Here is a 12,324-nt window from a genome sequence, read left to right on the forward strand (position 1 = left end):
ATGTGCCAACTGCAAGCAACCCCCACCATGCTTGGAACAGGTATTGCAGCGCGAGGCCTACATGGCGGGACTCGAAACCACCGAATCAAACCGCAGGTGGACCAGTGAACAGGGGCGGGAATGGCTCCGTTAACAGTACCACATCAAGCCAGGGTCCAGTTCAGGGACCAGCCCAGGGTCCAGTTCAGGGACCAGCCCAGGGTCCAGTTCAGGGACCAGCCCAGGGTCCAGTTCAGGGACCAGCCCAGGGTCCAGTTCAGGGACCAGCCCAGGGTCCAGTTCAGGGACCAGCCCAGGGTCCAGTTCAGGGACCAGCCCAGGGTCCAGTTCAGGGACCAGCCCAGGGTCCAGTTCAGGGACCAGCCCAGGGTCCAGTTCAGGGACCAGCCCAGGGTCCAGCTCACAGTAGACCGACAACAGTCTTGGGTTGTGATCACTCAGTGAACAGGGGAACCCAGGGGTTAATCAGGCATGGGGTGGGGCGGTGTAGCCAGCCACCACCGCTCCCCCATCCCTGAGGCCTTCCCACTTCTTTCCCCTCCAGGGAACCCACCCACCCATACCCCAATCTCAACCCACGGTGTCACACCACCACCACCACCTACCCTCCCAATCCATACCAATGAATCAGACCCCTCCGCTATCTCCCATCTGCCTCCCCCTCCAGGCACTCCTGACCCCCAGGAGGTCGTCACTCAGGTTTGTGTTGCAGCAATATTAGACCGCATGATAAGATCTCATCCAGTCGTCCACCAAATATTGCAAAAGCAGACGGAACTTGAGAAAGCCTTCTGCCAGATTAAGACGACTCAGGAAAAAATCCTCCAAATCCTGCAACAGCAGAGTCCATCAAGTGGAGGTCCTGCAAGCCAGAGCCTGGTGCAAGATGATGCAACACATACTGCCGAGGTACGTCAGCAGACACAACCAGGACACCAGCACATCAATGCACACAGTAATGCCAGTGTACACAGTAACACCAGTCCACACAGTGACACCAGTGTACACAGTAACGCCAGTGCACACAATGACACCAGTCCACACAGTGACACCAGTGTACACAGTAACGCCAGTGCACACAATGACACCAGTCCACACAGTGACACCAGTGTACACAGTAACACCAGTGTACACAGTAACACCAGTGCACACAGTAACGCCAGTGCACACAGTGACACCAATGCACACAGTAACGCCAGTACACACAGTAACACCAGTGTACACAGTAACACCAGTACACACAGTAACACCAGTACACACAGTAACACCAGTACACACAGTAACACCAGTGTACACAGTGACACCAATGCACACAGTAACGCCAGTACACACAGTAACACCAGTGTACACAGTAACACACGTGCACACAGTAACACCAGTACACACAGTGACACCAGTGCACACAGTAACACCAGTGCACACAGTGACACCAGTGCACACAGAAACACCAGTGCACAAAGTAACAGCAGTGCACACTGACACAAGTGCACACAGTGACACCAGTGCACACAGTAACGCCAGTACACACAGTAACACCAGTGCACACAGTAACACCAGTACACACAGTAACACCAGTGCACAGTGACACCAGTGCACACAGTAACGCCAGTACACACAGTAACACCAGTGTACACAGTAACACCAGTGCACACAGTAACGCCAGTACACACAGTAACACCAGTGTACACAGTAACACCAGTGCACACAGTAACGCCAGTACACACAGTAACACCAGTGTACACAGTAACACCAGTGCACACAGTAACGCCAGTACACACAGTAACGCCAGTGCACACAGTAACGCCAGTACACACAGTAACGCCAGTACACACAGGAACACCAGTGTACACAGTAACACCAGTGCACACAGTAACACCAGTACACACAGTAACACCAGTGTACACAGTAACACCAGTGCACACAGTAACGCCAGTACACACAGTAACACCAGTGTACACAGTAACACCAGTGTACACAGTAACACCAGTGCACACAGTAACGCCAGTACACACAGTAACACCAGTGTACACAGTAACACCAGTGCACACAGTAACGCCAGTACACACAGTAACGCCAGTGCACACAGTAACGCCAGTACACACAGTAACGCCAGTACACACAGTAACACCAGTGTACACAGTAACACCAGTGCACACAGTAACACCAGTACACACAGTAACACCAGTGTACACAGTAACACCAGTGCACACAGTAACGCCAGTACACACAGTAACGCCAGTGCACACAGTAACGCCAGTACACACAGTAACACCAAACACCGTGGAATACGCGATGACACATGTGAACATAATAATTACACACGTGCAGCTGATGACAAACAACCTCAAAATGGATAATCACAATGAACAACATCTCACTATACTGCAATGGAACTGTAATGGAGTTCGCAATAGAATTAATGACATCATACAGTACGTCCGTGAACACCAAACTGACGTCATAGTGCTACAGGAGACGCTGGTGGGTGATGACTTCAACCCAAGGTTCAGCGGTTATCGCAAGTTCTCTCTGCCCTCTGGGGAAAGAAAACGGGGTCTCATCACTTTCGTAAATAACAACATTCCCGCACAGATTATTGATGACCTGCACATGGGGGATGAGTTTGAATCACTGGGGGTAACCCTTTACTTAAACAATAATGATCTACATATAATCAACCTATGTGTGCCACAGAGTAAACTTGACCTTGACACACTGCCTGAGTTTGTTAATGAAGAACCTACCACTGCTGGTCGGTGACCTGAATGCCAGACACCCACACTTTGGTGCCAACTGTCATCAGCCCAATGTCAATGGACGGAAACTGTCACTCTTTGTCAGGGGAAGTGAAAACCTTAGGGTCCTGGGTGATGAACAGCCAACTCACCTCAGAGGAGGAAGATTAGACTATGCTCTCCTGCTGAATGCACAGGACACGGATGCCAGTACACACATTGTGCACAGTTTATGTAGTGACCATTGGGCACTGATTACCACCGTCGACATGAGCAAGAGAAGGAAAGAACCAAATAAAAGAAAAAGGTTATCACTCGGACCAGATATGAGGCCGCACTTCATAAACAGGATGAGTGACTGGTTCACGGAATACCAAATCCCAGAAGACATTGACACATTTGTTGATGACCTTAATCACCAAATTGAGAGCTGTCTAAGAGTTCCGCGCCGTACGCCTGGGCGAAGTAACCCTCAGAGGAAGAAAATAAAATGGTATGAGAATGATTACATAAAGATGCTTAACGCAAATGTGCGAGACATGAGTAGAGAGTACCGAAAACATTCCACTCAAAGTAACCAAGAGTTGTTTAAAACTGTGTGTCAAGTAGCCAGGGAAGAGAAGATTAAAGAGCGGGAAAGACAATGGCTTGAGTTCACTAGCTCTATTGGACGGGAAACATCTGCAAGACAAGTGTGGGCAAAAATTCAGATAGCTAAGGGGGGCAGAGCCCGGCCTGCGGCTCACAAAGACCCACAGGGTAAGGCTGAGGAGCTAATTCACAAGTGGAGTGATGCAGCATTCTCCTCCTCCCTCCCTGCAGAAATCAGCAGGGAACAGCTCCTGCGACATGATGACTAAAGAATTAGGATAACAAGAGCACTGTCTAGTGATGACGAATATGGGGAACCAATCACAGCCCAAGAAGTAAGGGGCGCTATGAAAAAGGGTAAAAGTACAGCACCTGGTGAAGATGGCGTCACCTACGACATACTCAATGCACTGTGTGAAGTGTCTGGGAATCCACTACTCCACCTGTTTAACAAGTCATTCCTAAGTGGAGTGTTGCCCACACAATGGAAACACGCAATAATTGTTCCCATACCGAAGCCTAATGACCCTGGTAATTACAGACCTATCAGTCTCGTGTCATGCACTTGTAAGATGCTTGAAAGGATCATCCTAAACCGACTGTTGCACAAAATAGGCAGGTTAGGGGAGGGGGGTCAATGGATTTGTTAAAGGACGGAGCACAGCAAATTGTATAATTAATTACTTGGCTAATGACACGGCTAGGTACTCTGTATTTATTGACATCAAAGGAGCCTTCGAAAAAGCACAGGGGATTGCGATCGTGGACGAGCTTGCATGCATGGGTGTCAAGGGGAGACTCATGAAATGGGTTGAAGACTACCTCACAGGAAGGAAAGCCAAGGTTTGCAGTCTCCAGAACAATGAATGTGGAACTCGGGACCCCCCAAGGCGGAGTCTTAAGCCCTACGCTATTCAATGTACTTATGAACGCCATTGCAAATATTGATTTTCCGGAAGGAACACAACAAGTGGGATATGCAGATGATGCTCTAATACAACCTCCCACCTTGGGAAAAATTGAACAGTCCATTGAACTCCTTGGAAGGAAATGTATTGAGCTCGGTTTCACTCTCTCCACAAACAAGACGAAGGCATACTCCCATCACACGCGGAGAGCAAATGAAGAACTGCAAATTAATGGTGTAACACTTGAATGGGTTGACCACTATCGGTACCTTGGCGTCACTGTCGACTCTAACAAGGGAAAGAAAGAGGAGCTCAATCAACTCATAGGAACATGCAAAAGTCGACTCAGGGAACTGAAAGCTATGACCTGGAATGGACATGGAGCCTCTATTGCCGTGCTTAAAGTGATGTACACAGCCTATGTGCACTCTGTCATAAACTATGCTGCACCAGTTCTGTGCACCTACTCTCAAAGCGATATGAAATGGCTGGAAAGCATACAAAATAAAGCCATGACAATCATTCTTGGAGTTCCAAGAACTGCCAAAACGTCTAATCTACGAGAGGAGTTGTCCCTTCCCAGTGTTAAAAGCAGAATTAAGGCGCTGAATGCTAAGCTTGCAATTAGGATAGCCAGAGATCCCCATTACAATGAAATTGCTAATAAAAAACTGAGTTCTGTGCTATTTTCAGGGGGAAACAGGAGAAGCAAAAAATGGCATCACAGATCAGTCTGCTACCTCGAAGAGCTTCACCTGCTTGAGCAAGCCCGTGAGCTCCTGCCTGTAGAGAGGTTACCTCCCTGGGAGGATGACTCATGCAGGAAGTTATTTTATAAATGACACAATTATCACTATGAGGGCTGTTCCTAACTAATCTGCTCCTAACTAATTAGTTAATCCTAACTAATTCCTAACAATCCCTCTGCATTGTCCACGTATTGTACCTCACCTCACTCCACCATTCTCTCCTGCCTATTTATGTCCAGTACTCGACCTGTAAAACCACTCCTTCTGAAGATGTATTAATATACGAAAGAACTTAAGAAAATTCCTGTTTCAATTTTCCTCCGTGGTCTGACATTGTCACATTTTTAATCACGCCTTTATTTTCGTGATACACACACACACACATTATATATATATATATATATATATATATATATATATATATATATGGCCCTGTCAAATATATAAGTCTACCCAGCGTCAAGATTACGCTTAGCTACCAGAGTGCTGTCTGTGACACCGACCACTCCCTGGTATGTAGCAGGGTCAAGTTGCAACCAAAGAAGATTCATCACTCGAAAAAGACGGGCAGACCTCGCATCGACACCACCAAGACCCGCAACCAGGACAAGGTGGAAGATTTTGCACGCGTGCTCAAGGAAGCTCTCCCTGGCCCAGCTGGGGTCACTGACTGTAAAAGATGGGAGCACTTCAGAGACGCTGTGTTCAACGCTGCCATTTCCACCTTTGACAAGAAGACCAGCAGGTCGGCAGACTGGTTCGAGGCTCACTCGGAAGAGATAACACCTGTCATCGAAGAGAAGAGAAATGCCTTGGCAGCCTACAAAGCCTGCCCAAGTAAGCGCAACTTACAGATCCTTCGGGCCGTCCGCTGCAAAGTGCAGCAGAGCGCCAGGCGATGTGCCAACAACTATTGGCTCCAGCTCTGCTCCCAGATACAGACTGCAGCAGATACAGGCAATGTAAGGGGAATGTATGACGGCATCAAGCAGGCCCTCGGCCCAATCCAGAAGACCGCTCCTCTGAAATCTGCCACTGGCGAAGTGATTCAGGACCAGACACTGCAGCTGAAGCGCTGGGTCGAGCACTACTCTGAGCTATACGCCAGGGACAATGTGGTCACCGAAGATGCCCTGAGCGCCATTGAGTGTCTGCCTGTGTTAATGGAGCTCGACAGCGAACCGACCCTGGAAGAACTCAGCGATGCCCTAGACTCCCTTGCTTCTGGTAAAGCTCTTGGCAAAGATGGCATTCCTGCTGAGACCTTGAAGTGCTGCAGAGGTAGCCTGCTCATGGAGCTGCATGAAATTCTCTGCCTCTGCTGGGAAGTAGGAGAGGTGCCACAGGACATGAGGGATGCCAACATCGTCACATTGTATAAAGGTGACAGGGGGCGACTGCAACAACTACCGTGAAATCTCCCTCCTCATTCCTTTTTTTTTCTAGTCTGACGCGACGCTTGAATGCATTTCGTAATAACTTATTACATTTGCAAAGACTTTAGTTTACACACAAACAACTATAACCTGCAAACACTAAACAGAGTTCTTCTATGCTATAATTTTAAACAGCTCTCATCTTATATACCTGCATTTGGGTGAGGTGATATGTTACAACAGTTTTGGATGAGGTGAACAAAACTTTCAACACAAGACAGAACACGAAACAATCGGTATATATTGGGTAAATTAAAGGGTTGAGTGGAAATAACTGCAAAGGGCCTATTGGCCTATATTTCTTGATGCTTCTATATTGGTGCGGAGCCTTGAAGTGGGTAGAATATAGTTATGCATTAATTGGAGCCCTGTTGCTTATGCATCGTTAATCGCCTGGAAAGAGTTGTTGTTGTCTTGACTATATACTGAGTTCTTTGAGGCTTACAGTCCACAAGTGGGCATTTGAAGGCATAGACGACGTTGGTCTCTTTTAAAGCGTTCTGCTTTGTGTCTGAAGAGTTTCTCATGAGTAGGTTGGGCGTTTTTTTTTTTGGTTTTATAGTAAATCGTCAATTGTATCTTCTGATTTTTGTCTGTAGAGATAACGTTCCTATCAACAATATCTTTCAGGACCCTTTCCTCCGATTTATGAGCTGTGGAAAAGAAGTTCCTGTAAAATAGTCTAATAGGGGGTGAAGGTGTTGTGTTAGTTGTCGCTTCAGAGACAACTTCAACTTCTTTAATTTACCCAATACATACCTATTGTTTCGTGTTCTGACTTGTGTTGAAAGTTTTGTTCACCTCATCCAAAACTGTTGTAACATATCACCTCACCCAAATGCAGGTATATAAGATGAGAGCTGTTTAAAATTATAGCATAGAAGAACTCTGTTTAGTGTTTGCAGGTTATAGTTGTTTGTGTGTAAACTAAAGTCTTTGAAAAAGAAATAAGTTATTACGAAACGCATTCAAGCGTCACGCCAGACTAGAAATAAAAATGAATTTTGGAGAATTGATTTTTCAGTTACCATCGACAGTGAAAAGAAACATAAGAAATATTGAGAAAATTCGTGTTACAATTATTAATCTTACTTTTTCGGTCATATTTAATAATATATGTTTACAAGAAAGACTGCTACCAAAATATACTAATATATACTATATATATACATATATATATATATATATATATATATATATATATGTGAGAAAGCTGCATGAACGCGCAAGCTATAGATCACTAAGAACTCTTTGACCTGGCCAGGATTCGAACCCCATGCCGTCTAGGATCACCCCTAAACGTACACAGTACCGTGACCACCGCACCAATGAGCAGACGATCATTGGTGCGGTGGTCACGTCACGGTACTGTGTACGTTTAGGGGGTGATCCTAGACGGCATGGATTCGAATCCTGGCAGGGTCAAAGAGTTCTTAGTGATTATTATATATATATAATATATATATATATATATATATATATATATATATATATATATTGTGATGGAAAAAAGAAGTGTAGGTGTTCGGCAGTCCTCATAATAACTGGTGTCAATGCCTATCACATTTAAAAAAAAAAATGACTGCGTAGCTGTTGTGTCCTGTGGCAAAGTAAGGCAAAACAAGCAAAACAAATAGTATGAACAATGAAACTTTAATTAAATTTAAAACAATTAAGAATAAGACAATTCCTTGGCTATGTACAGTGCAAACTCACAAGATTAAAAAAATAACATAAAATAATATAGTGGTGACGTTACTCTAAAATGGATAAAGACAAAATAAAATTAACAGGTGCTGAGAATAAAGCTGGCTGAGAACATCCACTAATAGACAGAGCGTATATCAGATGGTTGTTTCAGCTTGAGAGCACAGAATATTCTAACTCCAATGGCTGGTGCAGGCCCAGACATCGGCTAGGTAGATGGCGCTGAGGTGCAGAAGTGCAGTGGTGCAGACGTCGATTCACCAATCAGAAGCGGACAGGCTGGAAATGCTAGTTTGGTGATCGACGACAAGGGAGGGGGGAGGGTGGAGAGCGAGTTGATACGTTTGCGCCTGGCAAAACGTAGTTGGCTAAATATATACTACACTTGCTTGTAGTATCTAGATGTTGTAGATGTACTGAAGTAACATGACGATAGAAAGAGCAGGCTAAATCTCTCTTGAAGGAGATTATCGTAACAGCTCCCCCCGAAGCCTGCTCTTACGGTTAAGTACTTCAGTAGCTGGTGTAGAGGTAGGAGTAGCTGTCTCTACCTCGTAGACTCTGGAGAGGGCGTCGGCTATGATGTGTCCGAACCTTGATGTAGATCTCCAGATTAAAATTTTGCAAGACAGTGCCCAGCGTAGAAGACGTTGATTGCTGAATTGGGCCTGTTGTAGTAACAGCAGGGATTGTGGTCCGAGTAGATGGTAATAGACCAATTCCCCTGTAGGTAAGGTTCGAAATGTTGCAGATTCAGGACGATAGAGAGGAGTTCGTTTCGATAGTGCTTGTAGTTCTTCTGGTGAGGTTTCAACTTGTAGCTATGGTAGCCGACAGGAAGAACCTCCTCGCCTCGTTGTTGTAGTGGGATACCCCCGATGCCGGTACTACTGGCGTCGACCTTGATGAGAAGGGCTTCGTGATATCTGGAGAGGCGAGAATGGGATCAGAACATAGCAAAGGAGCAATATTATAGTCCTGTAAATTTTTAGGAAGATCATTACGGATTTCTGAGTTGGAAGGCACTGACTCAGAGTCAGAGCTTTTTGGAGGAGAAGCAGGGAAGGTCTCACTGTGGAGGTTTGGATCTTTGAAAGTGGAGAGTGATATTAGCACAGTGGGGGGAATACCTTTATACTCCTTTAGTAGATTGACATGGCACAACTGGGTCCTCCGCCGCTATCTGGAGTCTCAAGAACGTAGTTGTGGTTTTTCTGCACTCCTGATGCGGTAGGTCCTGAAAACTTATTTTGCAATGAGAACCTGGGATAGGAAGATATGCCAACACGAAGTCTCCTGGTTTAAATTTCCTGATATTGCTGCGTTGGTCAAAATGAGTCTTCATCCTCTCTTGAGCTTTCAATAGATTGTCATTAGCAAATTTACGTACTCTCTCTAGAATGTGCTTTAAGTTTTGAAGAAACTGGGGCACATTCTGAGGGTCACTGAAGGTGGCATTACGTAGAGAGTCTTTAAAAGCTTTGAGAGAGTACGGCACTTACGTCCATAGAGCATCTCATAAGGAGATACTCCTAGAGACTCATTGGGAGACTTCTGAAAATACACATGATGATGTCAAGTTGTTTATCCCAGTCTTTCATGGTTTCATTGCAGAATTTCTTTAGGAGTGATTTATTCGTTTGGTGACTACGTTCATGAGAACCCTGTGAAGCAGGATGATAGAGGCTGGACAATACCTGAGTGATGTTGAACTCTTCAGCGTCTTCTTGAAGAGATCACTGGTGAAGTTGGTGCCACAGTCGCTTTGAACCTCCCTTGGAAATCCGTATTGGGTAAAGATCTTCAATAGTTGTTTTACCACCGTAGCAGCCATAATGTTCTTTACAGGAAATGCTATGGGGAATCTGGGGTTGGACACAGGATGGTTAGTATATAAGTGTTGCCAGAACTGGTCCGGGGTAAAGGACAACACAGTCTATGATGAGTCTGTGGAAAGGTTCTGCAGGTACCAGGATGGGAATTAACGGAGCTTGGGAATTGGGATGTTAGATTTCCCTGCCATCTGACATATATGACACTGTTGCACGTAACTTTTGACGTCTTTAACCATACCTGGCCAGTAGTAGTCTTGTCTGATACCATGATAGGTTTTGTTAAAACCATAGTGAGAAAGTGCTCCGTGGGCCAGGTGTAGAATATCGGGCCGTAGGCTGGTGGGAACCACTAGTTGTTCGACATTTGCCCAATCGTCATCCTCCGTCAGCTTACTGGGTCTGTACCTGCGGTAGAGCAACTGATTATCTAGGAAGAACCCAGGGATACTGTCAGGTTGAGTCTCAGCCTGGAAGAATAATGTGTTAATGAAAGTTCCTCCCTCTGTAACTTACGAACTCCAACATAGTAAGATTCTGTGGTAGGTTCTGATGGTCTTGAGGGACAGCGGTTGCAGTAGAGTCAGCTGGTTGCGGGCGTGCAGCTTGTGCACGGGTGGTCACCAAAACCGGAGGAGAAACTTTATCACTTTCTTGAACCTCTGCTGGAACATACTTTAGGATGGGGTTGTCCACTACAGACTCACATACCTGGGGTTTGTCCATGATGATCAGGTTGGAAGGTTGCAGATCTTCGGCCAAGTCATTGCCCAGGAGAAGTTGCACTCCAGACACGGGAAAAGGCTTTTCCCTGATGGCGACTTGGACTTCACAGGTCACGAAAGGACAATCCAGGTGGACTCTGGCGAGTGGATACGGAGTAGTAGCAGTGAGGTCAGTGATAAGGACGGATTCCCCGGTGTAGTGATGTTAGGCACAGCCGATTTCAATATTATTGACTGAAGAGCCGCTGTGTCCCTCAAGATCTTCAATTTGAAACGTCCTCCGAATCTGTACTGTTGGCAGAGACAGTTCCAGGATACAGGTGTTTACTGAAGAGAGAAAGATCATTAACATGAACACCAACATTCATCACAGGCTTACCGGACTTTGGAGGAGTCGGTTTGGGTTTAGGAGTTTCACTATAGCTTTGTATTGAGCTTTTCCACATTTGTCTATGGTATGTCCATAGAGCTTGCAATACTTACAATACAAATGGGAGCTCACTTGATCGGTGCTCACTTTGTTATAACTATACCAAGACTTCTTACTGAAAGTGGGTCTGGTGTTAGCCGGTGTATGAGGCTGAGGTGTCAGCCGACTTCGCACATCTGATGTAGTCGGTTTCTTCTTTCTGCTAAATATAAACGGATGGAGGGGGGAACACGTCTAAAGACTTCCTCAACTAGAATGACGTTGACGAGTTCTAAAATGTAGAGACATGTGCTGCTTCCAGTCATTTCATGAAATATCTTTTCTTTGTATTGGCAAACTTTAAAAAGGTGGTGGTACTTGCCTTTAGATAATCACGGAATTTTCGCCTGTAGCTTTCGGTGGAGTGAAGGTAGGCGCCTAAAACTGCTTGCTTAAGGGTCTCTTAGACATTCTCAGACGCTAAGGTACTGAGAGTAACCGCAGCTCTACCTGTGAGATGCACTCTGAGAAGGGTAGACCAATGATCTTCAGGCCATTTAAGTTTGTCAGCTAGGACTCAAAAGTAGTAAAAAATACATCGACTTCTAACTCAACGAATTGTGGCTTAACTTACTTGCATGGAAAACATTGAAGCTTACGGGAAGACTAGTGTAGCTTGTTGGTGCTGAGTGTGGTGTGTAGTTTCCAAGGTGAGTTCTTGTCGACGATATGCTAGAACACTCTCAGCTTGCTGTTTATCGTGCTCACGTTGCTTCTCCAGGTGAAGTTTTTTGCTTCAAGCTGTTCTCTCTCCCGCTCACGCTGTAGGGCAGCCTCACGTTCTCTCGCTTCGTGTTCCTGTTCTTCTTTCTTTAGGACAGCCTCACTTTCGTTTCGTTGTAGAGCTTCTTTCGCCAGGGCAGCCTCACGTTCCCGTATCTGGAGAGCTTCTTTTTGATGTTCTCGCTCGATTTTCGCTAATTCGTGCTTTAGCTTCATAGCTGCCAGAGCATGTTTATCTGCAATAGAATAGTTTTCGTGAACATCAGAGTCTATGAATCCTTCGTCTAAGAGGTAATCCAAGATAAGATTGTGCAAGTCATTTTTGTTGGCTCCAGGGGGAGCACCTAGTTGATACTCGTGTGCAAGAGTTTGTAATTTGGTCCTCTTGGCACAACTTAAGTTCCCTACTTCACTTGCTGGATTGTTACGAAATGCTGAGAGACGAAACA

Source organism: Procambarus clarkii, chromosome 78 (genome assembly GCF_040958095.1).
Source record: "Procambarus clarkii isolate CNS0578487 chromosome 78, FALCON_Pclarkii_2.0, whole genome shotgun sequence".
NCBI classification, from domain to species: Eukaryota; Metazoa; Arthropoda; class Malacostraca; order Decapoda; family Cambaridae; genus Procambarus; species Procambarus clarkii.